The 25109-nt window shown below is 35.4% G+C and overlaps 1 protein-coding gene across 3 annotated transcripts in view; it reads right to left on the bottom strand.

The window, feature by feature from the left end:
* FOXN2 (forkhead box N2) overlaps nucleotides 1–25109 on the bottom strand; it is a 53228-nt gene that overhangs the window by 27534 nt on the left and 585 nt on the right. The window contains exon 1 of one of the 3 annotated variants that reach the window (XM_071221541.1): nucleotides 24298–24460. The exons of the other annotated variants lie outside the window; for them this stretch is intronic. The gene's annotated coding sequence lies outside the window, so the exon portion shown is untranslated. Of the gene's footprint in view, nucleotides 1–24297; nucleotides 24461–25109 lie in introns of those variants that run through there. 3 annotated transcript variants of the gene reach the window in all.

The following is a 25109-nucleotide window of genomic DNA, read 5'->3' as shown; positions in this document are numbered from 1 at the left end:
TGCATTCTAAGGATCTACGTTTTTACTATAATAGTCATATATATTGCTCAATACAGAAAACAAATTTAAAATATTGCTTAAACAATAATCCTAAATAAACCCTTTCCTCAAATCTAAAATATTTACTATAAAGAGAAACCATTTTAATATTTTTATTATATCATACTAAGATAACATTTCTTATTCACTATGTTATCAGTAAAATTACATTTACTATAAGTTATATTTTTTCTAAATTCCAGTATTTTACATCTGTATTGTGTATTCTCTCAGCAGATACTGATACTGAAAGGTTAACATTCTCTTAATAAAGTTCGAAGTGTCACTGTATCGCTGGCACTCAGTCCACTGAGCCACACCAGCCAGGGATGAAGTGTTACTGTATTTTCAAAGAGAAAAAACTATTTCTATACCATCTGTTTTTACTTCTATTTTCTCAAACAACTTTTCTTTTGCTTTTTAACCACACTTCAATTCAAAACACTTAACATGGGAAACCAACTGACCAACGTGGTAAGTGATAGAACTAATGTACTATTTCACTCATTTAATGATTCATAAACATGCCTCACTTCTGAATTCAGTGAAAAACCTTCTATGTTTTCCATTATTCTAGTTGATCTACTTATAATTCCATAACTGAAATATGAAAAGTACCATATTTTGCCATGTATAATGTGCACATTTTGCCCACATTTTTGAGGGAAAAATAAGGATGCGCATTATATATGGGTAGTACCTGAAATCCCTTGTGTTTTGTAATTATTTGTTACATAAGATTTCTTGGAACTATAATATGTTCAAAAATAAATGCTAAAATTCCTTGATAATAAAAAAACAAGTATCTAAATATAAATGAATAAAAAACTGAACTAAAACAGAAGTTTTTCCTGAAAGTTTGGGCCAAAAACGTGGGTGCACATTATACACATGAGTGCATCATACATGGCAAAACACCGAACCTCCAAAGTTTTACTTTACTTAGAATACATCTGGCAGGTTAGCCCAAGATTTATGAAAATCAGTCAATTTTAGATGTAGCGAAGTCATCTAAATTGGGTAGTCATCTAATTGGATTCTGGTAGCTGGTAGCAGATATAATCTCAGGGCATTCAATTATCAATAGCATTAGTTACTGATAATAATTTGGGGGCTAACCATTGTGTGAAACACTATCTCAACCATCAATTAAACCGTATAAAATAGGAACTATTATTAACCTAATTATTATAGATGAAGAAAATGATTCACAGATGTTAAACATCCTGTTTGAGGTTGCCTGGCTAGTAACTGAAAACATTAGAATTTAAAAACCAGGCAGAGTGACTTAGAACCAAAACCCTAACCATTACATTATCCTGGTAACAGTACATATACATCACGCATGAGTATGAATTACCCAATCCTATCCATTTTAAATTTTATCACTGTTCTCTCCATCCAGCTCTTACCTCTCACATACACCTACATCTTTCACTTCTTACACTAAGACACTGTAAAAAGGAAAAGATCAAACTATAACAAATTTGTTGTCTATTTCAATCAATAATGAAAGCACACATTTCAGAGATGACATCCTGTTCTATGTAACTGACCAAATTGTTCATTTACCACTAAAGTCTCTCTACCCATAGAAAACTTTAAAAATGTGATGGTTGAGAATTAACTGGTTGAAGAAAGTCTTGTTTCCTTAAAAACAACAACAACAACAACAACAACTTAGCATTTAGTGTCCAAAGAAGGAAATAACTAATTTTTAATGGTCCACTTTTGTCTTTTCACCTATCTCTTCATTTATTTCCTTTTTTTAGAGATTATTTTTTTAGAGAGAGGAGGAAGTAAGAAAAAGAGGGAAATATCAATGTGTGGTTGCCTCTCACATGCCCCCAAATGGGGACCTGGCCCACATCCCAGGCACAGGCCCTGGCCAGGAATCAAACCAGCAAATTTCAGTCCACAGGCAGTTAGTTACTGCTCAATCCACTGAGCCACACCAGCCAAGGCTTTATTTTCAATTACTTATAGAAATTAGGGAGTACCAAATAGCACTGACTAACATTTACTGAGATTTTACTATATTACAGACACTATGCTATGAGCTTTGAAATGCTTTGCCTCTACTTACTCCTCCATACTACTTAGCTCTATGTACCATTCTTTCTTTTTGATTGTGAATTCCATAAAGGACATGAATCTTTTACTTTTGTATTCCTAATGATTCTTAACAAAATGTTGGGTGTGAGTAATCAATCAAATCATAATTATTTCAAACTGAAATTAACTAATAATCAACATGCATGGACTACTCAGGTGCTATGCTACCCACCTTTACTAGTTATTTATTTTCGAAACACATCCTTAATGCTAGTAAACACCCTCACTGGTAACAACCAGAAAATTGAAATTCACTGTTTATAAATAAGGAAATGGAAGTGAACTAAGACATTTGTCTAAGGTTCTAAAGCTAAAAAAAGGAGAAGCAAAATTATAAACCAGGCTGAGTTCAATAGTCAAGTCCTTTGTCCATTCAAGTACACTCAATCTCTTAAGGAATTTATATTTTAGCAATACTACTAAAAACAAATATATATTGTTGACAGACATGAGAAAATAATGTGACAGAAATTAATTTAGATGGTTACGACTATGTTATTCCTCTGAATTACAAGTTTAGAATAAAATCTTATTAAGATAACAACCAATATTACATCATGAAATTCATCAAAGATTACAAAGTACACAGCCAAGCAAAGTTAAAAGATTAAGTAGTGACACTGAAAGGCTATAATATGCTCTTAGTAAGGTTTGAACTGTCATTTTCAAGGAGAGAAGAAGAGTGTTTCTAAACTATCATTTTAGAATACTTTAGAACACCATCCACTTAGAACATTAGAACACTAAATCCATCAAAACAAATAGGCAAATGATCTTTCTCACAAATAACTGTAAAAATAGAGAACAAATAAACTAGAAAATATTCAACTTCACTAATGATAAAAGAAATGCAAAACAAAAATGTTATGTTAAATATGATAATGTAGCACAGTACCTAGTCTTGCACCAAGCACAAATACTAGTAATAAAAATAACTATCTACTTTTGCACAAATAAGCAATAGTTTAAAAATATATACAATAACAATTTGGGTCAAGGACCTTGGGCCATTTTAGACAGCTACCTGGTAATATGCTCCCAGAATCATTAAAAATGTCATATTTCTTGAGCCATTAATTCCACTTACGAATCACTTCAGTGAAATAATCCTCTGTAGGGAAAAATTCTTTCTTCTTTCTCCTCCTCTTTTTATTTATTTAATTTAAAAAAACTCTCACCTGAGGATATGCTCATTGATTTTAGAGGTGGGGCGGAGGTGGGGGTAGAGGGGAGAGAAACATCCATGTGAGAGAAACATCAATGGGTTGCCTACTGAACATGCCCCAACTCAGCATCCAACCCACCTTTTTGGTGTATGGGACGATGTTCCAATCAACTGAGCCACCCAGCCAGGGCTCCCTCTCTTTTACACGGCACACACACACAAATGTCCATCCAAGATTAATGAAAGATAGTAGACATCTATAAACAACTTATATATTTTATTACAGAAGGTAAGTAAACTAAGGTATATCTATTCAATGTAATATTTAGTAGTCATCACTACAAAAAATGATTGTCTAAAGACTATGAGGTAAACAAAAAAGCTTTATTAAAAACTGATAAATAGAAAATATACAAAGTGTACAGTGGTTTATATTAGTTAACTTGGTAATTTTTTCTTTGTTCTTCTATTTTCTAGTATTTCTTTAATGTGTTTATTATTTTTATAGTTTAAAATTAAAAGAAACTCATGCAGGAAAAGGCTGTGCTAGATTATTTTTAGTTGTAGTAACAGGGGGGACCAAAAAAAAAAAAAACCCAACAACGGTATTTATAAAAAATTGTGTACTTATTCTTACATGTTTAAACTTCAGTAGCCTTCAAAGTACTCTCCATTTGATGCAATATACCTATTGAGACCTTTTTTCCACTGCTCAAAAGTTTTTTAACTACTTGAGTTTGATGCCTTATAGTACTTCTGCCGTTTTTTGTTTCACCTCTTCCACATGGGCAAAGTTTCCCGCTGAGGATTTTCTTCATGGGGGCGGGGGAGAGGAAACAAAAAAAATTGCTTGAGGCAAGATTGGGTGAATAGGGAGGGTGGGACCCAGGGGTCATGCCATCTTTAAGTTATAACCACTTACTAATCTTTTTATCATTCCTTCTTGAATTTCAGGCTTTCTGTAACCATTTTCCTTCTATTTAAAAAGTGGTCTGCTGGTGAACTTCCAGATTTTATTTCTCTGAGCCTATGTTTGTTTAACCCTTGTTCTTAACAGATATTTTTGCTAGCTATAGAACTCTAGCTTGAAATACCATGAGTCATAGTTGTTAGATTTATTTTCACTTATTTCATGGTCTTCTATTCCCATTACTATTATTGAAACCATAGTCCTTTGAAGGTGTTCTGTGTTTTCTCTAAAAATTTCCCTTTTATTAACCTCTTTTTGTTTTCCACTTATTGTCTCCTTGTGTTGCATTCCAGATTTCTTCAGATTCATCCTTCCTTATATTAATTTCTCTTCATTGGGGTCTATTTGCTTTTATCTATCCCTTAAATTTTAATTACTGTATATTTTCATTTCTAGAACTTCTGTTTTTTTTACATAGTATCTGCTCTTTTCCTCATTTTTCAACTTTCACTGAAGACATTATTTTATATTTTACATCTGATAATTCTAAGATGTGAACTATTCTCAGGTCTGATTCTTCTGATTCTTTTATACTGTACTCTGTTTTCCCTAGATGTTTACAAATTTTTATTACAAGCTAATCATTTTCATTAGAACTTTACCAACTGGAATCATTTGATGATGATAATTTGTGTTGCTTGCTTCTGTCAGGCTTCTGGGAGTAGTAACAATCCATGATCCTTTTAAATTCTTAGCTTGAGGGTTAGTATGAATTCAGGCTGCAAACCAGTAAGGGGGCTGGTTTGTGGTAATAAATTTTCAGCAGAGATTTTATTTTTCCTGTTAGTAGAAATAATCTAGAAAGATCATTTTCTTTGTTATCCATTGGGACACCATGGGAAAGAATTTCTAGATCACTCTTATACCTACAATGTATAGGTGTATAGAACCCCAAATTAATGGGGGAAGACTATTTCTTGCTTGATGTTCTACTCTGACTAGGTCTGGGCTCTGCTTCCTGATCCCTGAGCCCTACATAGCTAGGAAAACAGAGTTCACTTAATTTGGTAAATACCCTCAAGGCAATAGTCAGTTTCAGCATTCAGCTTACCTCACTAGGTTTTCAATTAGTGGTTGGGCTAAATGTTCTTTACTTTTGTGCCAGACCATTGATGCATTTTTATCCAGTATTTTAGGTTGTCTTCAGCAGAAAGGCTCCTCCAGGTATTTAGTTCACCATGCTGCAGAAAACAGGTATTTATGGCAACATCTCTAACGTGCATTAGCCTCTGTGTTAGAGCATGTGTTCTTAATTTTCTTCAGCCTCAGCACACTTGAGGAATTTGACTTACAGTACTTATGTCTGTAAAGAGTTGCTCATTGTGACAGTGACTTCCAACTGGAATTAGGTAGAGAACATTTCCTTGAAGGTTGAAGATGGTTATCAAAAACTCAGTGCAGATTTTTAAAAAGAGGGTGCTTTCATCCCTTTAAAAAAACATGCTCCATAAATGCAGTAAAGATATTTTAACCCCTTAACTATGATTCAGGTCTATCATTATAAACAAAGACTTGATAAAGAGTAATACTTATAGGAGCTGCTAAAGTATACAGGACTACTGGCCAGTTTATCAGTGTTTCCCAAATCAGGATGCCCCAAGGATATATATTCCAGGGGTCACAAGTTTTGTAATTTTCATTTTTTGCTTTCATCTCAATAACAGTATAAAAATGCATTTGACCATTTTTTACAAAATTTTTATTTATTGATTTTAGAGAGGGGGGAGTTGCGCAGGGGAGGAGAGAGAGAGAAGGAATCACTGATTTCTTGTTCCACTTATTTATGCATTCATTGGTAGATTCTTACTTGGGCCCTGACAGGGGATCAAACCTGAAATCTTGGCATATTGAGACAAGACTCTAACCAACTAAGTTACCCAGCCAGGGCCTATTTTACCATTTTCAAAGAGAAAAATGAAAAGACTTAAAACTACTTGAGGACCCAGGTGGTGTGGCTCAGTCAGTTGGAGCACTGTCCCATAAATCAAAAAGGTCAGGGCACCAGTGAAAGGCAACTCTCACATTGATGTTTCTCTCCCTCTTTCCCCCTTTAAACATGTCCTCAGGTGAGGATACAAAAAAAACCAAACAAACAAAAAACCCCAAAAAACTACTTGAGGAACTAAAGTCAGTGATTCTCAAAATGGTCAATAATTTTTTCTACATAAATGATCCATACAATTCAAGTTGAGAAAAATTGCTGCACACTGAAAGGCCTCACACTGCTACGCTTCAGTTGCTAGATTAATCTTCTTAGTTCTATATCCTAGTCCCATTTGTACTGTAGTCACTGTACCTGATTATACAGGTATATGATCCCTTATCTAAAATCTTTGAGATACACTTCAGAATTCAGAGTATTTGGATTTTAGAAAGGGACTACAATGCAAAAGAGGGTTATATGATGTGACAGTGAAGTCTGAGGCAGCACCCCATAATGAACATGTTCATATTTCTGCAGCAAAAGATATGTTCACACTAAAAAGTAACTACATAAAGAACATCAATAGTCTTATATCATTTCAGATCATGTTTTGCCAATAAATAAAACTTTCGGTTTTCAGAGCATTTTTGATTTCTAAATTGTGGGGATGGAATTATACAACCATTATTTGCTATAATTGTACAACCATTATTTGCTATAAATTTATCTGGAAAGCAGATCACAGTAAGAAAAATTGGATAAGGGTAACAAGTTTACGGTGCATAAATTTAATGCATAAACTTTGTAATTTTTCTCCTAGCTACTTAAGAATCTCTTTTTATCTATGGTTTAATAGTGGAAGACACAGAATAAGTGAGCTCCTGATAAGCAGGAAATATATTATGAATTCTAAAATGTCAAAGTACCTAAATGTATATAGGGATTTAAAATACATTCCAAAGCCAACATATTAGCCAAACTGGATTATGATTACAATGTCTCTTCAGCTAGCAATGAAGATAAATGATAGAGAAAGAAAAGTATACTATTCAGAATAACCTCTCCCAGTCCTTTTCTAATAAGTTTCCAGAAGACACCTCTTCTACTAAACTCATGGCTCTGTTGTCATAGTTGTTAGATTCTATAGTGAAATAGTATACAACTAAAATGGAAGCCTTTTTTCTTGAGAAAGAATATACTGTATTTTGCTGTGTATAATGTGCTGCCATGTATAATGCACACCCACATTTTAGACCCTAACTTTCAGGAAAAAAATCCTTTGTTTTAATTTTTTAATTCAATTTTTATTTATTTACATTTAGATACTTGTTTTTTGTATTATAAAGAAATTTTAGCATTTATTTTTGAACATTATGGTGTAAGAAATTTTATGTAACGAATAATTACAAAACACAACAGATACAAGGGATTTCAGGTACTACCCATGTATAATGTGCATCTTTATTTTCAAATATTTGGGCAAAAAAGTACATATTATACATGGCGAAACATGGTATTTAACACTAGGAGATATTAAACAGAAACTTGAGGGGGCAGAACATTTGAAGTTGTAAAGAATTTCATATTATTGCCCTGGCTGGTGTGACTCAGTGGATTGAGTGCTGGCCTGTGGACTGAAAGGTTGCTGGTTCAATTCCCTGGTCAGGGCACATGCCTAGGTTGCGGGCCAGGTCCCCAGTTGGGGGCAGGCGAGAGGCAAGCACACATTGATGTTTCTCTTTCTTACTCCTTTCCCTTCTCTCTAAAAAAATAAAATCTTAAAAAAAGGATTTCATATTATAAAAAAACAAAAATAAAATCTAAATCAGTACTCTTGATATCATAATCACATCTGGATGTAGTGAAGCAGATGGGTAAGAGCATGAGCTGTGAAGAGATACTGCCTCAAATCCCAGCTCTACCACTCAATAGGATTCTAATAGTATCTACTTTCAATTTAGAATTCTAATAGTACCTACTTTCATAAGATTGTTAGTACACATTAAGTGAGAATAAATATAAAGCACTTAGAACAGAGGTAAAGTATACAATAAATACTAGCTATAGAGATAGTGATTATTATTGTTATTAATTTTTTAAATTATCACTAGCTTTCTTTTTAAAGTAATAGATTCATAAATGTTGTATGTTTCAAATAAAAAAATTATAGTACAAAACCAGTAACAATACTGTTTCGAAGTTTGAAAATTAGAAAAAAAATTCTAGTGTTAAGGATGGATCCCTCTCATGACCAATGACACCCACTGACAAAATAGTCAACTGAAATTAGGCCTTCTCAGAAGAGTGCTGCAATATCAGTTTCATCATTTTCTTTATGATACAATTTTCACTTCCTTGTTCTATTTGTGTCTATGAACTTTATTTGTTAGGTTATGTCAGTATCTTACCCAATCACGCAACATGACAGAATCCTTCAAATCTTTCTAATTTAAATAATATAAAAGCACTTAAATCATATAAACTTTCAGAACATTTTTTAGTATTTTATTATCTAGTGTGCCCCTCCCCCTCTAAATTCCTTTATTAACAGCTCTGGCTGATGACATTTACACACATACACACATAAAAAATAATGAAAATAACTATACTACCTCTGAAATAAGAAATGTTTAGTTTTCACTAGTAATGACATTATCAATAACAAAAAGAAAAGATAATGCTATATATAATTCTCATTATATGTATGGCAAATATAATGTTATAATCAAAACAGGATATAAATATAAATACCTGCATATATAGTTACATATACTAGTGTATTCAACTAATTCAGAATCTATTATCTTGTTATAAAATTCTTATCAAGTTAAAATATTCAAAATAATAATTTTTCCCTACTCTCAAAATATTACTTATATTGTGAATCTCAGCATATGTCTATAATATCTTTAAAGTGAGTTTATGAATATAAAATTTAATGACAAGAACTCAGGCTCTCAGTACAGCGATTCTCATGAATATAAAAGTTTTTTAGTGTATACTTTACTAAGTAACACAGCACCATAGCAAATAAATAATTTCAATTAACTCAGTTGTATTAATGATGTTTAATACTGTTAAAAAGTGCTTTTCAAGTCATATTATCAAATCTCTTCATGTTACATTTTTCTTACATTATCTTACACATATAATTGTCAGAGCCCTAAATCTGTTATTTGCAAGACAATTTTTAACTGTTAAAAATTTACATTTAACCCATTGCACTAAGAGTTATTAGAAAATAAAAAATAACACTGAAAATGGACTCAGATCAAAATAAAATATGATAGTCAAGTTCTGATATCCAAAGCAAATTTATTCCAATTTACTTTTCTTCTTGCACCACTAAATATTTCTTTCCTCATTACCTGGAAAGAGTAATAAGGAAAATCAATTTCGCTGTTTCTTAAAAGCTTTTACTACACTGGTGTGAAAAAGAACCACATCACCTGTTATGTTATACTAGAACTGGGGAAAAGATGAAAGCAACACTTGAGCAATGGTACCGAGAAGCCCTGAAGACTTGCAGTCAGTACCATGCTTAAAGCAAGGGATGATTAACCACGAACTATATATGGCAGCATCTGACTTAACAGATGAAGTTGTTTCTCATCCTTTTCACTCTAACGGTCCAGCTTCCTACTTAAACTCAGTTTCATTATACTTACTTTAAAAATGTGAATTCCTGAAGCATGTGACAAATGATCACGATTTTTTTTTGGTTATATTTAATTAAATGCATTTCCAATTGCTAATTCTGTTATTTTACATGGTCTTAAGACATTTGGAAATTTTATTCTTATTGACTTGCCATTTTACTTCCCACCAAGAACTTAATGTCATCAGTAAATCAAACAATCTTATAAATGTCAAAAGATCGACCAGAGAGTAGACCTCCTACTTCAGATTTGGGCTTTCCCATCCAGTGACTTTAAATTAACTAATATTAAAAACCATTTGATTTGGGCTAAGACATCCTAGCAAAGGGAAATAGGCATTCACTTAATTCAGATCACTAAACAATGTTTTTCATGGGAAAAAAATCTATGACAGAGCTATGGCATACCACAGAAATACAAAATGTTTGTGCACTAATATTAAAACTACCTTGCAATTACCTGATTTCTTTCCTGTAATTTAAGCACTGTCCCTGATTAAGATGTACTACACATAAAAGAAATTTCCATTCAATTTCCCTCTCCTTTCCTCACCTCCAATCTCCTTAGGAATGAACTATTTTTATTTGTTAATTACAATAAGGTACCATTTCTCAAGACTGGAAGCCACTGCATTATATTTCCTAGATTTATTCAACAGCATAAAAAGCTCATTATAATAAGCTCATCATAAAATATTTTAGCAGTTTACAGCTAATAATTTTCTAAATCTTGTGAGTTATTCATTTAGAAAAAAGTTTTCTTCTCATTCATTTGTCATATTGGGGAAAAATATGAAAGGACTAAGCAAAAACAAACAAACAAAAAATCTCACAGACACAAGCAACAGTTTAGTGATTACCAAAGGGTAAGGGGGATGGGAGACAAGAGAAGTGGGTATGAGAGGGTAAATGGTGATAGAAGAAGACTTAACTTAGGGTTGTGCACACACAATATAATATCCAGATGTATTATAGAATTGTACACCTGAAACCTATATAATTTTATCAACCAATGTCACCCAATTCAATAGAAAAGAAAAAATTGTTACATTGTTAGCAAAAACAAAATGTAACATTTATTGAGCACATACTATTTGCAAGGCACTGTGTAATAAACCTAAGAAATGCTATAACTTTAAAGATATTCTATTAACTTAAAATATCTGTTAACTTTGGCAACCTTTAGTAAGGAAAAAAAACACATAAAAAAGGAAGGAACTCACAACTTTTCCTATTGAATTAACAATACATTCTTTGTTTTGATTAAGATTCTTGATTATAAGTACTGCCCCTCCCATAAAATCCAATGCCGAGATTAGAGGGTAGATTCAAATCCCAAATGTACTGCAAAAAGATGTATGTTTGATTATAATGCTACATGATGTCATGTATCCAGGACAACAGAAGCATTATGTTCTCTTAGGAATAAAACTGCCTCTTCGTCATAGATTTAGGTGACACTGCATGTGATCCATTGTCTCTAAACAAAAAATGTGTGCAGCTGCATTTTCCAGTCCAGAAAGGGGGGTGGGGAGCAGAATACAAAAGGGTCAAAGATGTCTCAGAGGAAAACTGTTTTTCAAATAGGATTAAAAAAAAGAAAGTAAAATGAGTGGGGGGAAAGCCTTTCTCCAACTCACGCTAAAAGCAAAAAATACTGAAATCTGGGGGGAAAAAATCTGGTGTGCTAACCTTCCGCTGGAGCCACTTTTCTCCTATCCTAACTTGCCCAGATATACTGTGTAAACCATGGCTCAGATGCCACTTCAATCTAGAAAATTTTGTACTATTTGTACACAGTATACAGTTACCCTATACATTGTTGCAGCATGTGCCTAAAATAAAAACCCCAAACCCTCAATTGTTCATCAGTTTCTAGGGGAAGTTAAAATGAAGCAATAGCTTTGTAAGTTAAAAAACGAACACACTGTCTTCTAAACAGTAACAAACCTTATGTTCTCTACATAAAAACCAAACACTTCCCTTTACAATGAATCTCTAGTACAAAACCCTGCCTTTCACAGTCAGGTAAAAAGCAGTATCATACAGAAAGGGAAAAAGCAGTACTTAAATCTAAATTGAGTGAAAATTGTTTTCTCTAATAAAGAGAATACCTATGTCTAATGTTTAAAAAGTAGATGACACAACAACTTGTAAACTATCAGTATCTAAAATATCGCACTTAATTACCTCATGTTATTAAATATAATGATAGAAAATACTGAAAATAAGCATTTTTAAAAAGCACACTCATGATCAAAAATACATTTTATGAAGAAGCACTAGTAGCTCCGAGAATAATCTAGTTTTAGAAACCCATCTTCTCAAACTTTGAATAGCAATCACTGTGGGGTCCAAGCAAAAATATGCTGGAGGGTGAAAAAAACTGATCACACAGAAATAAAAAACCAAAAATAATCATTAATGGAATTATAAGTAACATCACCTGTGCAACAAACCAGCACTTTCGTTCTTTGACGTTCTTGTACTGCACTTGAAAAGTAACGTGGAGAGGAACAAAGTTACAGAAACCTGAAAAGTCAAGAGATCTAATGTCCCAAAGTACAAAGGTAAATTTGGTTGGCATTTGAATACAAACAGCTGGTATTCTTTGTTGTTAACATTTTAAGATGATTTTCAATACCTTGAAGGTAAGCCATAATTAGTCAGCCATGGAGTAAATCTCTCACAGCCAATTAAGTTGTTCCACTGAAAATAAGCATTTTTAAAGAGCACACTCATGATCAAAAATACATTTTATAATAAAGGCATAAAGTGGTATCTTACCAATAGGCCCCTGGTGTCAAATTAGGAAAGCAAGAGGAAAACTGAGTATAATAAAACTATACTGGTTGATTTAATGTACTGATTTTATATCTAATTCCCAAAACAACACAAAAGTATGATTAATTTAACACAGAATCAAGTCCATTTTACTTTACTCTTATTATAATTTTTAATCCTCATGTGAGGACATTTTTTTCATTGCTTTTTTAGAGAGAGAGGAAGGGAGAGAGAGAAACATCAATTGGTTGCCTCCCATATGTGCCAGACGTGGGGCTGAACCTGTAACCTAGGCATGTGCCCTGACCAGGAATTAAACCCACAACGCTTCAGTTACAATACAACGCACCCACCAACTGAGCCACACTGGTCAGGGCAAAATTAAGTCCATTTTAAATAGGACTAAGCTAACCCTATAAGTACACTTATACTAAAGTAAAATATTTTTATACTAAAAATTATTAAAGACATTTCTGCTATAAATAGACCCCCAGAGAATTTTAGAAAATAACACTTCACCCTAATAAACTCTCAAGTTTCTAAATAAACTGACACGGAATATATCCTAAATTCTAAGTAGCCATATTAACTGCAGCTATGTACAGCTAAGTAGTCTAGTTTTCACAACTAGGAGACAGAATCAGCAAGAGAGTAGATGTTAATTCTACTTGATAATATAAAGAATATTGGCTGGTTTTCTCTTGGAGTAGATCAGTGTTTGTCGTGGGGATTTTTTTGTTGTTTTGATCTGATGAGTCTGAGATGCTTATGAGATATTCAAGTAAAGTGGGCATTTGGGATAGATGTGATCAATAGTTAGGGACACATGTCTGGTCTGGTGATAGATTTTGGGGTAGTTATATCTTAAATCTGCCCATCCCTCTCTCCATTTTCATGGTCACAACTACAGTCCAGGCTAACATCATCTCTCATCTAAACCACCACAATGGTAGTCTACATAAATCGTACCCACTATGGTTATGTTCTACACAAACACACAGCGGCAATGACAATATCTTCCTAAACTAGTCTCCCTGCATCTACGCCTGATCCTCTTAATTTGTTCTCTAAAATGTAACTAGAGTAACCTTATAAAATGCAACACTGACAATGTCCTTTTCTTGCTCAAAACATCAAGGGGGCCCTTAGATCAAAATCCGAAGTTCTTGACATGGTATATAAGAGAACTTAGCCCCTGTGTAACCTCCCTGGCCACTCTTTTGCCACTCTTTCCCTTGTTCTCCCCACTTTAGATTCTGAACTCCTCCCCCAGAGCCTTTACAAATACTACTTCTTTTGCCTAACACTTCATTGTACCTAGCCCTGGCTAACTATCATTCACATCTCAGCTTTACAATCTTAAGGGAAACCTCCTCCAACATTCCATATTAGAGGGTACCCCAAACTGTATTCTTCTATAATATCCTGTACTTTTAAAATATATATATATTTATTTATTTTTATAGAGGGGAAGGGAGGGAGAAAGAAAGAGAGGTAAAGAAACATCAATGTGTGGTTGCCTCCTGCACACCCCCTACTGGGGACCTGGACCACAATCCAGGCATGTGCCATGACTGGGAATTGAACCAGCAACTCTTTGGTTCGCAGGCCTACTCTCAATCCACTGAACTATACCAGCCAGGGTGATATCCTATACTTTTTGATGACACTTATCACACCTAGAATGGTTTAATACACATCTTTTTATGACTTACTAAAATCTCCTTAAGGCAGATATGGTTATCTGTTTTGTTTACGGCTCAAATATTTGTTGTCTGACATCTCAGTTCTAGCTCTGCTATTACATAACTTTGACATCTATTAAATTAGATGGTTGGATTTTCATTCTACAATAATCTACATGCTATTAAAAACTGAAATTCAAATACTACTAGTTTTCCTGCACATATATACATAGTAAGACCTACATTTCCTACCTACATGTACATTTCCTACATGCCTGAATGTGTGTCTAAATTATATACACAATTAATATAAAGGTGAAAACTAATACTTTTTTGTATGTATTATTTTAAGTGTTTCACTAGTATTAACTCCTTTAGTCTTTATAACAACCCCAATCAGGTAGTTGCTCTTATTAGTGTTCATTTTCTATCTGGAAACGGATACAGAGAAATTAAATGATACACCCAATACCACAAACCTTGAAGTGGCACAACTGGGACACAAGCTCAGGGAGTACAGCACAAGAGCTCACACTTTTTACTACTATACCAGCTGACATCCTGCCTAGATTACTTCATAAATATCAATACAAAAGAAAGAATTTTTTAAAAAGTACATACTATCATCAATAAATCTGACTCAGTATCTACATCCTCAAGCTAATGCTCTTCTGCTTGAAATTAGTCCGGTGGATAAATTAGTCCAAAGTCCAGACTTTGGACTAATTTATCCACCGGACTAATTTAGACTAATCCTGTTAGACTAATCCTGTTCAAATACTTACTGTGCATTTCTCCATTTATACGCTTGCTCCTGCTATTCTAACATTCGATTGTCTACCTTGCCTGCCACTATTTAGCCAAAGCCCTAATATTTAAGGCCTAACTCAATGACAACTCCTCCATGTAATTCTCACTCAAACATCTTTTACAGATTTTTTCTCTCTTTCCTACTATGTTCCAAAATGCACTTATCTATCCTCTTTTTTACTGTAGTTTTATGTCTCAATAACTCAAAAGAAATAGACATAAATTACCTTATAAACACTAAAGTTCTATACTTTATAAAATACTTAATCCAGACTAAATTTTTATAAAAAACAGAGGAGAATAAAAACCAATGAATACAATACTCCTAAACAGATTGCTTCAAGCAAGTAGAACCTGGCTCTAACTTGCTGCCAACTAGCTTAATGAAAAGGGAAAATTACACCCAAATTACACCATGTCATTAAGTTTTCTTCAACCAAACAAAGGAGATATCCTTACCAAACTACACAAAAAAATAACTTGAGTAAAATATGATATTTATTTTTAAAATATTTACTGAGCATTTAATATTCAAGTACAAAATACTGTATTTTCCATTCTGCTTTGTGATCTTTTCACTTCCTAAATTTCAGTTCTCCACTTAAGAAGTATTACTGATACACCATTAATAAACTTCCATCATGACTGTAAAATCCACCCCACCCAATCCCACTGCTTGAGAAAAGTTACTTCCTACTGTGTTCCCACAGTACTCATGAATCTATGTCTAGAAGAGGATGTCTTACTCTGCTATTATTTACTCACATTCACCTGATTACTAACATGTAGTAAGCATTTGATATTTGTCAAATGAGTATCTTCACCTTGTACAAATTATTTAAATTTTTGTTCTTCTACACATAAAGAGAATTTCCTATTGAGCTATCTAATTATTTTCTATCTCTGAATTATCTTTGTATAAAGGAAAACCAACAAACAAAATTCTCAAAACTTTAACCAATCAATATGAAGCTGTTAAACCCAATTCTTTCTCCATAATTTAAGAATATCCTAGGTGTACATAATGCAGGTTAGCTTTTAAATACTGGAAACAGCTAAATCAATAAATGTCAAAGCAACTAACACTTGTGTATCTGCAACAGAAAGACAATCCCATGACCCTTTATTGTATTCCCCTCTACTCCTTTCTGGGGACAAATATCCATTTTTCAAAGACATAAGCTTCCAGTTCAAAGTATGAATTTTCGACTCCCAGTCACAATGGCAGCATAGGTAAACACAGCTTGCCTCCTCACACAACCACATCAAAGTTACAAATAAAATATAGAACCATCGCTCAGAACCATCAGAAATCGAGCTGAGTGGAGAAACCAGATCCATCCAGACTGGTAAGGAGGGGCGGAGATGGAGAGACATGCTGGTCCCACACCAAAGTCTGGTGGATAAAAATTAAGGAGAGATATCTCAGGAGTGAGGAATCCCAGACCCACACCAAGCTCCCCAGAGCCCAGGGTTCCAGTGCCAGGAAGGCAAGTCCCCATAACTACTGGCTGCAAAAACTAGCAAGGAATGAGTTGGTGGAAGAAACTTCTGGAGTCTCAGGTAGTTCCTCTTAAAGAATCCACACACAGATTTATTTAGATTCACTCTCTCTGAGATCCAGCACTGGGGTAGCAGGTTGAAAGGCACCACTGCACTACTATAAAGGACACATGGACAAAATCAAGGGGGAGGGTGGAGGTGCGGGAGGGAGGTGTGTTTGGCTGGGGTAGGGTGGAGGGATGGGGAGAAAAGGCATACAACTGTAATTGAATAACAATAAAAAAATTTAAAAATATATTAAAAAAAAAAAAGAAAGGTACCACTGCATACAGGGAGGAACTGATGTATCTGGCATCAGGGCAAGAGCTGGGGGACAGTTTTCTCTCAGACACAGGGGTAGGCAGAGGACAATGTCCCTTTCTGAACCCTCCCCCACAGAGCCACAGAGCCACAGAGCCAGCAGGCAAGTGCCAGATCTGAGACTCCATCAACCTGGCTAACAGTGTTTGTCCCCTCCGCCCCCGCCACCCCGAGATCCCCAGAGACTCCAAACCACCCAAGTTACAGGCCCACCCAAACTGTTAACCATGACTTTCCCATATGAATGGCTGGTCTTGGCTCATGCTTCACAATTTCCTAAATCCTATCAAACAAGCAACTGCTGGCCTCAGTGAGCCCCCATTCCCCATACCTCTTGCTAAGCAGCCCCAGACCCAGTACTAGGAGCAGCCAGCTTAGATTTACAGTCTGGCTTCACCTAGGAATCTCTAAGCCCACCGTAAGTAGCAGCCATCTCAGACTGCTTTACAGCTCATGCAGGGTGGCTCCGGGCAAGACATAGGTGGGGGCTACCCTGGCTTGCACCACCTGGGAAATCCCAAAGCCTGCATACCAAATGGACAACTACAGACCATGTCAGAGCACCACCACCCTGCCCCTGCACAGCTGGTCCTCCACAGAGGGCAGAGGTTAGTGGTCAGTGGTCATAGCCAGTCCTTGTAGCTGACTGGCCTGGCTATATCCTTCCCAATTGACCTTCCAACAGCAATCAAGGCTCAACTACAAGAGGAGGGTATACTCAACCCACACAGTTGGTGCACCTCATGTACCCAGCTTGGGTAATAGGGAAGGCTGTGCCACCGGACCTTACAGGACACCTAATACATTAGACCATGCTACCAAGACATGGAATCAAAGCAGCTCTACCTAATACATAGAAACAAATACAGGGAGGCTACCAAAACATGGAGACAAAGAAACAGGGCCCAAATGAAAGAACAGATCAAAACTCCAGAAAAAGAACTAAACAGAGGATCACAATCAGGATGACCTCTGGGTCCCATTCGGAGGACAAGGTGACTTTATTTTCCTGTTGTTAAGACATAGGAAGACTCAATTAAAAAGAAAAAAAAAAAAGAAAAAGAACTAAACAAAATGGAGATAAATCTATCAGATGCAGAGTTCAAAATACTAGTTATAGGATGCTCAAGGAATGTGGTGAGGTCCTCAGAAGCATAAAAAAGATCCACTCAGAAACAAAGGACACACTAATTTAAAAAAGAACAATTTACAGGGAAACAACAGTGGAGTGGATGAAGCCAAGACTCAAATCAATTATTTGGAACATAAGGAAGCAAAAAACCAATCATAAAAACAAGAAGAAAAAGAATCTAAAAGAATGAGGATAGTGTAAACAGCCTTTGAGACAACTTTAAGAGGTCCAACATTCACATCATAGGGGTGCCAGAAGGAGAAGAAAATGAGCAAGAAATTGAAAACTTATTTGAAAAAATAATGGAAAGTAAACTTCCCTAATTTGGCAAAAGAAATATGACATACAAATCCAGGAAGCACAGAGAGTCTCAAACAAGTTGGACCCAAAGAGGATCACACCAAGACACATCATAATTAAAATGCCAAAGGTTAAAGATAAAGAATCTTAAAAGCAGCAAGAGAAAAGCAGTTAGTTACCTACAGGAGCATCCCCATAAGATTGTCAGTTGATTTCTCAAAACTTTACAGACTGAAGGGATTGGCAAGAAATATTCAAAGTCATGAAAAGCAGGGACCTACAGTCAAGATTGCTCTACCCAGTAAAAATATCATTTAGAATAGAAGGGCAAGATAGTGCTTCCCAGACAAGTAAAAACTAAAGGAGTTCGTTATCACCAAACCATTAATGTTAAAGGGACTTAGTTAAGAAAAAGATCAAAACTATGAAAAATAAAATGGCAAAAATACATATCTGTCAACAATTGAATCTAACAAAACAAACTAAGCAAACAAGAACAGACACAGAATCATGGACACGGAGAGCATTTTGATGGTTGCCAGATGGGAGGGACGTATGGGGCAATGGATGAAGCGGTGAGGGGATTAAGAAGTACAAATAGGTAGTTACAGAATAGCCATGGGGATGTCAAGTACAGTACAGGAAAGGGAGTAGCCAAAGAATTTATACACATGACCCATGGACATGACCAATGGTGTGGGCATGGCCTGAGAGAGTAGGGAGGTGCTGGGTGGAGGGGGGCAACAGGGGAAAAATTGGGACAACTGTAATAGCATAATCAATAAAAAAAATAATAAAAACCCAAAGTATGAATTTTCATAGTCTGACAAACATGGGTTCAAATACCCAGCACTGTATTTAAATAATGTCTCATTATCTGTTGGGGTTGTTATGGAAATTAAGTTATACACTCATATGACTAGTATAATACCTTGCCAGGACATAGTAGACACTCAATAAAAAGTAGTAAGTAGTACTACGATTATTAATAGATGTTGTTCAACTGGCATAGAGGATGTAGCATTTAAACTAAACTTTTAAGGATGGAAGAGTTGGACAAAGTCATAGGGCAGGTAAAATGAACAGTAAAATCTTAATTTACAAGAAATTTCTTCCTTTTTTCTGTGGTTCCTCTTTTAAGATAAAGAAACAAACTACAAGGATATAAATTTATCAATTTCCTCAATTTTCTACCTCCAAAGTTATGAATATAGTTTAAAATTTTATATTAACTGTGTCAAAATTATAATTTAAATATTAAATTTTGCTCAGTGGCCTGTACAATATAGTGTGAAATGTATAAATGTATTAATACATTTTAGAAAGAATCAATAAGAGTTCAAGGTAAGATTGTTTTGTAGTTAACCCAGTTAACTAGAAAAAAATTAACTGAAACCCTCATTCAACAAGTCATTAGATTTTATTCTCCAACAAAATTGATATTGTTGTAATACTAATATCCCAATAACATTCCCATCATTAGAATAACATCACTCTTTTCTATTAAGTTTAAGCAACTTTCCTCCAAAAATTTAGTTTCAAAATTTTGATTGTTCTTTATTTCCCACAATCTCATTTTCTTTTCCATAAAGAAATAAAGCCTCTCAAAGAAGATAGCTCATGATCTCTGTTCTTTTCCCAATATACCTTTTAAACTACTTTTCAGGGTGAAAAAAAAAAAGCTTTTAAGTAGCAAAAGTACTAAATACCTATGAAAATACTGTCAAGAACCAAGAATTTTCTTATATAACCTGCAAACTTTATTAGATATGAAGATAATGGTAATTAAACTGTCCCAATAATTTAACAATAATACATCGGCTTAGGGAGAATCACAGTAATTTTCCATTCTCTATTTCAGTAGCAAAAAGGTGGTTATTTTTATGGCACCTAATATTTAACCTTTATGATAACAGAGTATCTTCTGAGTGACTACTTAGTTATAGAGCTTTACTTAGACTTTTAGGCCTCACAGTAATACTATGTTTATAACTGTCAGTAAAATTAAGGCCTGTATTGGTAAGGGGATAAATTCTATTTCATGTTTATATCAGGCAGGCTCCAGAAGAATAGAAATGAAAGAAGTCTCTTAGTCACCACTATATTCCTAGCACTTAAATACAACAGATGCTCAATAAATAGCTGTCCAAGTTTAAATGTTTATTTATGGAAAAGAAAATTAGGTTGAGGGAAATAAAAAAAATATATGAATCAAAATTAGGTTAAGGCCTAGGACATGGGCAGTGCTTAGTGACTTGCTTCCAGAGCAGAATATGGAATGGGTAGGAGTAGGGGCAAACAAAGACTTCAAACAGGTGATCAAGGTTAATAAATAAATGTTATTATATTGTTAGTATATATGTACCCTTGATACAATATGATAAGAATGTCACTTATACCTCTGTTGTCTTAAAAAAAAAAAAAGACATGCTTATTGATTTTAGAGAGAGGGGGAGGGAGGCAGAGAGGGAGAGAAACATGATGTGAGAGAGAAACATCTATTGGTTGCCTCTTCTATACACGCCCACCGGAAACTGAACCAGCAACCCAGGTAAGTGCCCTAGCTGGGAATCAAACACGCCACCTTTTGGTCTAAGGGCAATGCTCCAATCAACTGGGCCACACCCGCTGGGGCTCACCTCTGTCATCTTACTTCCTAAAACCCATGACGCCAGTCTAATGATGAAGAAAACATCAAACAAATCTCAAATGAGGGACATTCTATAAAATTTCTCCTAGTACTCCTCAAAACTATGACAGTTATCAAAAATAAGAAAAGTATGAGAAACTAGAATTCTGGAACAGAAAAAGGACATTGGGGAAAACTAGTGAAATCTGGGTAAGTATGTAGTTAAGTAATAGTAACATAGCAATTTTGTCTCCTTAGTCGTGACTAATGTACCATGGTATAATGTAAAAAGTTGACAGGAAAAATAGGATGAGGTATATACACTGTGTACTATTGGTAAATGTAAACTATTCTAAAAGAAAAAGATTATTTAAATTTTAAAAAGTTAGGGTAAGAGAAGTAAGGAATACTTGAATCAAAATCCCTTGGAAGCAAATCATAACACACACTCTTGGTCCCTTTATATTTGGTAGTAAGACAGAGATAGCATTCTCATTCAGTGGAAATAAAGTTATTAATAAAACAATATCATAGGTATTACACAAGTCTACAGTATTAATTATGAAGTTACATATGAATGAAGCAAATACCCCTTGAATTCTACTTTTCTAAAGTATCATTCTTAGTCCTCAACATTTCAGTTAACTAAGTCTATGACAAAAATTCATAACATTAGCTGTCAGCTCTACATTGATTGAATTACCTAGTCACTAAAGTTCAAACTCACCTTGATAGCTCCCACTCACTTTACACTCAACTAAACTCACCATCTTCTTTGTGATGTTCCCCTTTTGTATCTCCTTCTCAAGTCGTTAATTTTTTTCTTCAATAGATTGTTCTCTTTCCCATTCCTCTTCATTCCCACTATTAATAATTAGTCCTGCACATGGCTATGAAATGAACCTTCCTCCAATAAGGATATTATCATTCCCAGGCTCAAATGCCATTTTTTGGAGGACTAAACCATATTTAAATTCAGAAGTGATGTCTTCAAGGCCATCCACAATTGGTTATTCTTTTGTACGCTTCACTTGTAAAGAAAGACCTTTCTATCATTTTTCTGCCTCATACCACAAGCCCTGCCTTTCCTTTATTCAGAAAATAATCAAATATTCACTAAGAAGGTAAGACTTCTGGGTGGTGGACTTTATACTCTTGGGATGATAAAATCTAAAAAGATAACGAAAGCAAAGGACATGGGAATTTGTCTATTTAAGGCTGTATCTACAGTTTCTAGTGCCTGCCATGTGGTAGGTAAGGAAAAAACATTTATTAAATGAAAACAAGGCAGTACAGAATGTTACAGCCCAAAAGTCGTATATACTTCTAGAGAAGAGATTTTCAGTTGGCGAGATATAAAATGGTATTATTCTAAGGTTCTCAGGGCAATCAAAATTTCAGGCAAGCTTCAACCTTGAGTAGATCTCCAGTAGTTAAGAGGATGCGTGCAAGTGCATTTCAACAGAAAAATGTCATGTCAGCAAAGGTAAAAAAGAAGCAAAATTGGTATACTATGCTGAAGTACTGAATAAAAAGTTCCTATAGGTTAGTGGAAGATAAGATGGGAGAAGACAGGAACCAAAGGTTGAAAAGTCTTAAGAAGAAATTTGGTACTCATGCTTCATATAAAGAGTTTTGGTCATTAGAGTGATATAATCTTCAGAAGGATTAATCTAATGGGAGTAAAATAAAGGTTAGACTTTAGAAAGCAAGAGCCTTATTTCTTCAAGAAGCCTCCCCTATCTTTTCAAACCCTCTAGTTTTCTTCTCCTCTTAACTCTTACAGAACCTGCCTGCATTATACAATTTCACTCCTAACCGTATCTTCTCACATTACAAGCTCTTATTTTCATGTGTGTTAATCTTGTCTCTTCAACCTAAGAATAGGGATCAAATCTTAGACCTCTTATCTTCCCTCAGAAATCAGCAAAGTATTGGGCCTTCAAAACTTTGTTTTTGGAGGACCTTTTTGTATTTATGCAAAACCCAGTTACTAAAATGACAATGGTTTAAAAGCAACACACACATGGCTAAGCCATAAACTGGATGGCAGTTTATTTTTAAGTTTCACTTGATAGTCAGATCCCATAACTAATAATGTATTCAACAGTTAACTTCCAGTGTATGTTTTCAGTGCTTTCTGCTTTACTTAAGCATCTCATAACCTCATTGCCTTTTCTTTCTCACCTAAGCATGGGCACACATACTCATTTCTCAGTCTCATTACCTTTTCTGCACTGAAGACTCTGATATTTTTATCTGTTAACCTCATTGACTAAGAACCACTGTTGTGGTGTAATGAAAATTCTAGTAAGTTTTACTATAATTTCTCTACACATCGTAAATGTTTTCTGTGGTTTATCACTCTTCAAGTAAAACCAATTCAAATGAAAACATATGATACAGAAAAAATTCAAATCCACCAAAGTATTCACAAAATGAAACATGATACATTAGTAATCAGGTATTGTCCTGAAATTCTAAAATTTTCCAAACACTCCAAAAGTTTGGATTTTTAAATTTTTAATTTGACGACATTTAATTTCTATATATTCTAAAAATTAAATTTCATTCCCTTAAAATAAAATCCGTTTGTTAGTATTCATATCTTTTAATACCTTTCCCCCCAAAAAGCTTCAGAAAATGTACTACACAAATCAAACGAGTATTTATTTCATCCCTAAACAAGTATTTTCAACGGCAATATATCTTTTCAAGTCACGACTTTTAGGTAAAAATAAAAAAGAACAAATTTTTATAAAACTATCAAAAAGAAATCCTCCAGAATGTGATTATTTCTGATTATATCAAAACCTCTCATTATTGGCTTTGAACTTCAAGTGATTTTCCCCCAACCTCGGTTGGAAAACTCCATAATGTACCATTCTATTCCCAACCAATCTTTAATGGTACCTAATACTGCTGAGATTTCAAAAATGAATCATGAAAACGGCAAAGCAGGGCAAAAATGTCAACATATATACCTTGCAATGACTGCAAGGAAACAAATGAGTCTTACGATTCGGACAAGTACAGTTCAACTTTTTCCACTTCCCCATCCCAGAAAACACCAAAATAAATGTGGATGCAAAGCTACTGCACGGTTACAAAGCCCCTGGCTACTATTGAAGCCTCAGCCCTGGTGGCGCTAGGGCAATCTCTCACACTCAGCCGGCCACGTGGCTGTCACAATTATAAGAGAGGAGAATCAGCGTAAACCAACCTGAAACAACTGCCCTCCTCCCCCACGTCGGAGTTCGGGTAGCAGAAAGCATGTGACATTTCTTTGCATAACTTTTTTCCTGTAAGGAGAAAACTAAGTACAGACGCTGCTTTAAAGACTTTAAATTGAAATCGTGTCAAAAAAGATCCCGAGAGTGTGCCCCCAATGAGCTGGACACCTCAACCCCCCTGAGCTGCGGTGGGAAGAGGCATTCCGCTAAAAGGTAAAAGGGGTGGGGTTGAGTGAGATGGAGCCCTGAGCACATGGGCCTCTGCCCCCCCGGCTCCCACTGCCCTCCCAGGTTCCAGACTCTCTGCTGGGGCTGCTGCCGAGGGGCGAATTGAGAAGGCTGAAATGCCTCGCGCACACCCTCAAACCTCACAGCCAGGACAGAGGACTAAAGAGCAGAGTAACCACGGCCCCAAGACAGCAGGCGAACAGGAAGTGTCCATATTGCAGCGCTGAAACACAAACTCTCATCCCACCTAGACAGCCACCTTCAGAGGCCCCCAGGGCGCCCGCTGGAGGCGATGCCAGAGGGCATCGGGGTCGGCCGCCCCCACATCCGGGACCGAACCTGTCCATCCCAATGCCCCGCCACGCAGCCGCGCGAAGTTCGCTCCCGACGGCGCCCAGCGCCTTCCTGGACACTACTTGGCCGGGCCCAGCCCGAGTCCGCCTGGGGCCGGACGAGGACCCCACGCCCGCGCGCGTCTCACTCCACTACAAGCCAGCGGAGGGGGGCGTTGCAAAGACTCCCGAGGGGCTTGGGGCAGACACTTCCTCGAACAGCAGATTCTCCCTTAGTCGAG

This window comes from Desmodus rotundus, chromosome 5 (genome assembly GCF_022682495.2).
Source record: "Desmodus rotundus isolate HL8 chromosome 5, HLdesRot8A.1, whole genome shotgun sequence".
NCBI lineage: Eukaryota > Metazoa > Chordata > Mammalia > Chiroptera > Phyllostomidae > Desmodus > Desmodus rotundus.
This window is presented reverse-complemented; position numbering and strand designations above follow the sequence as displayed.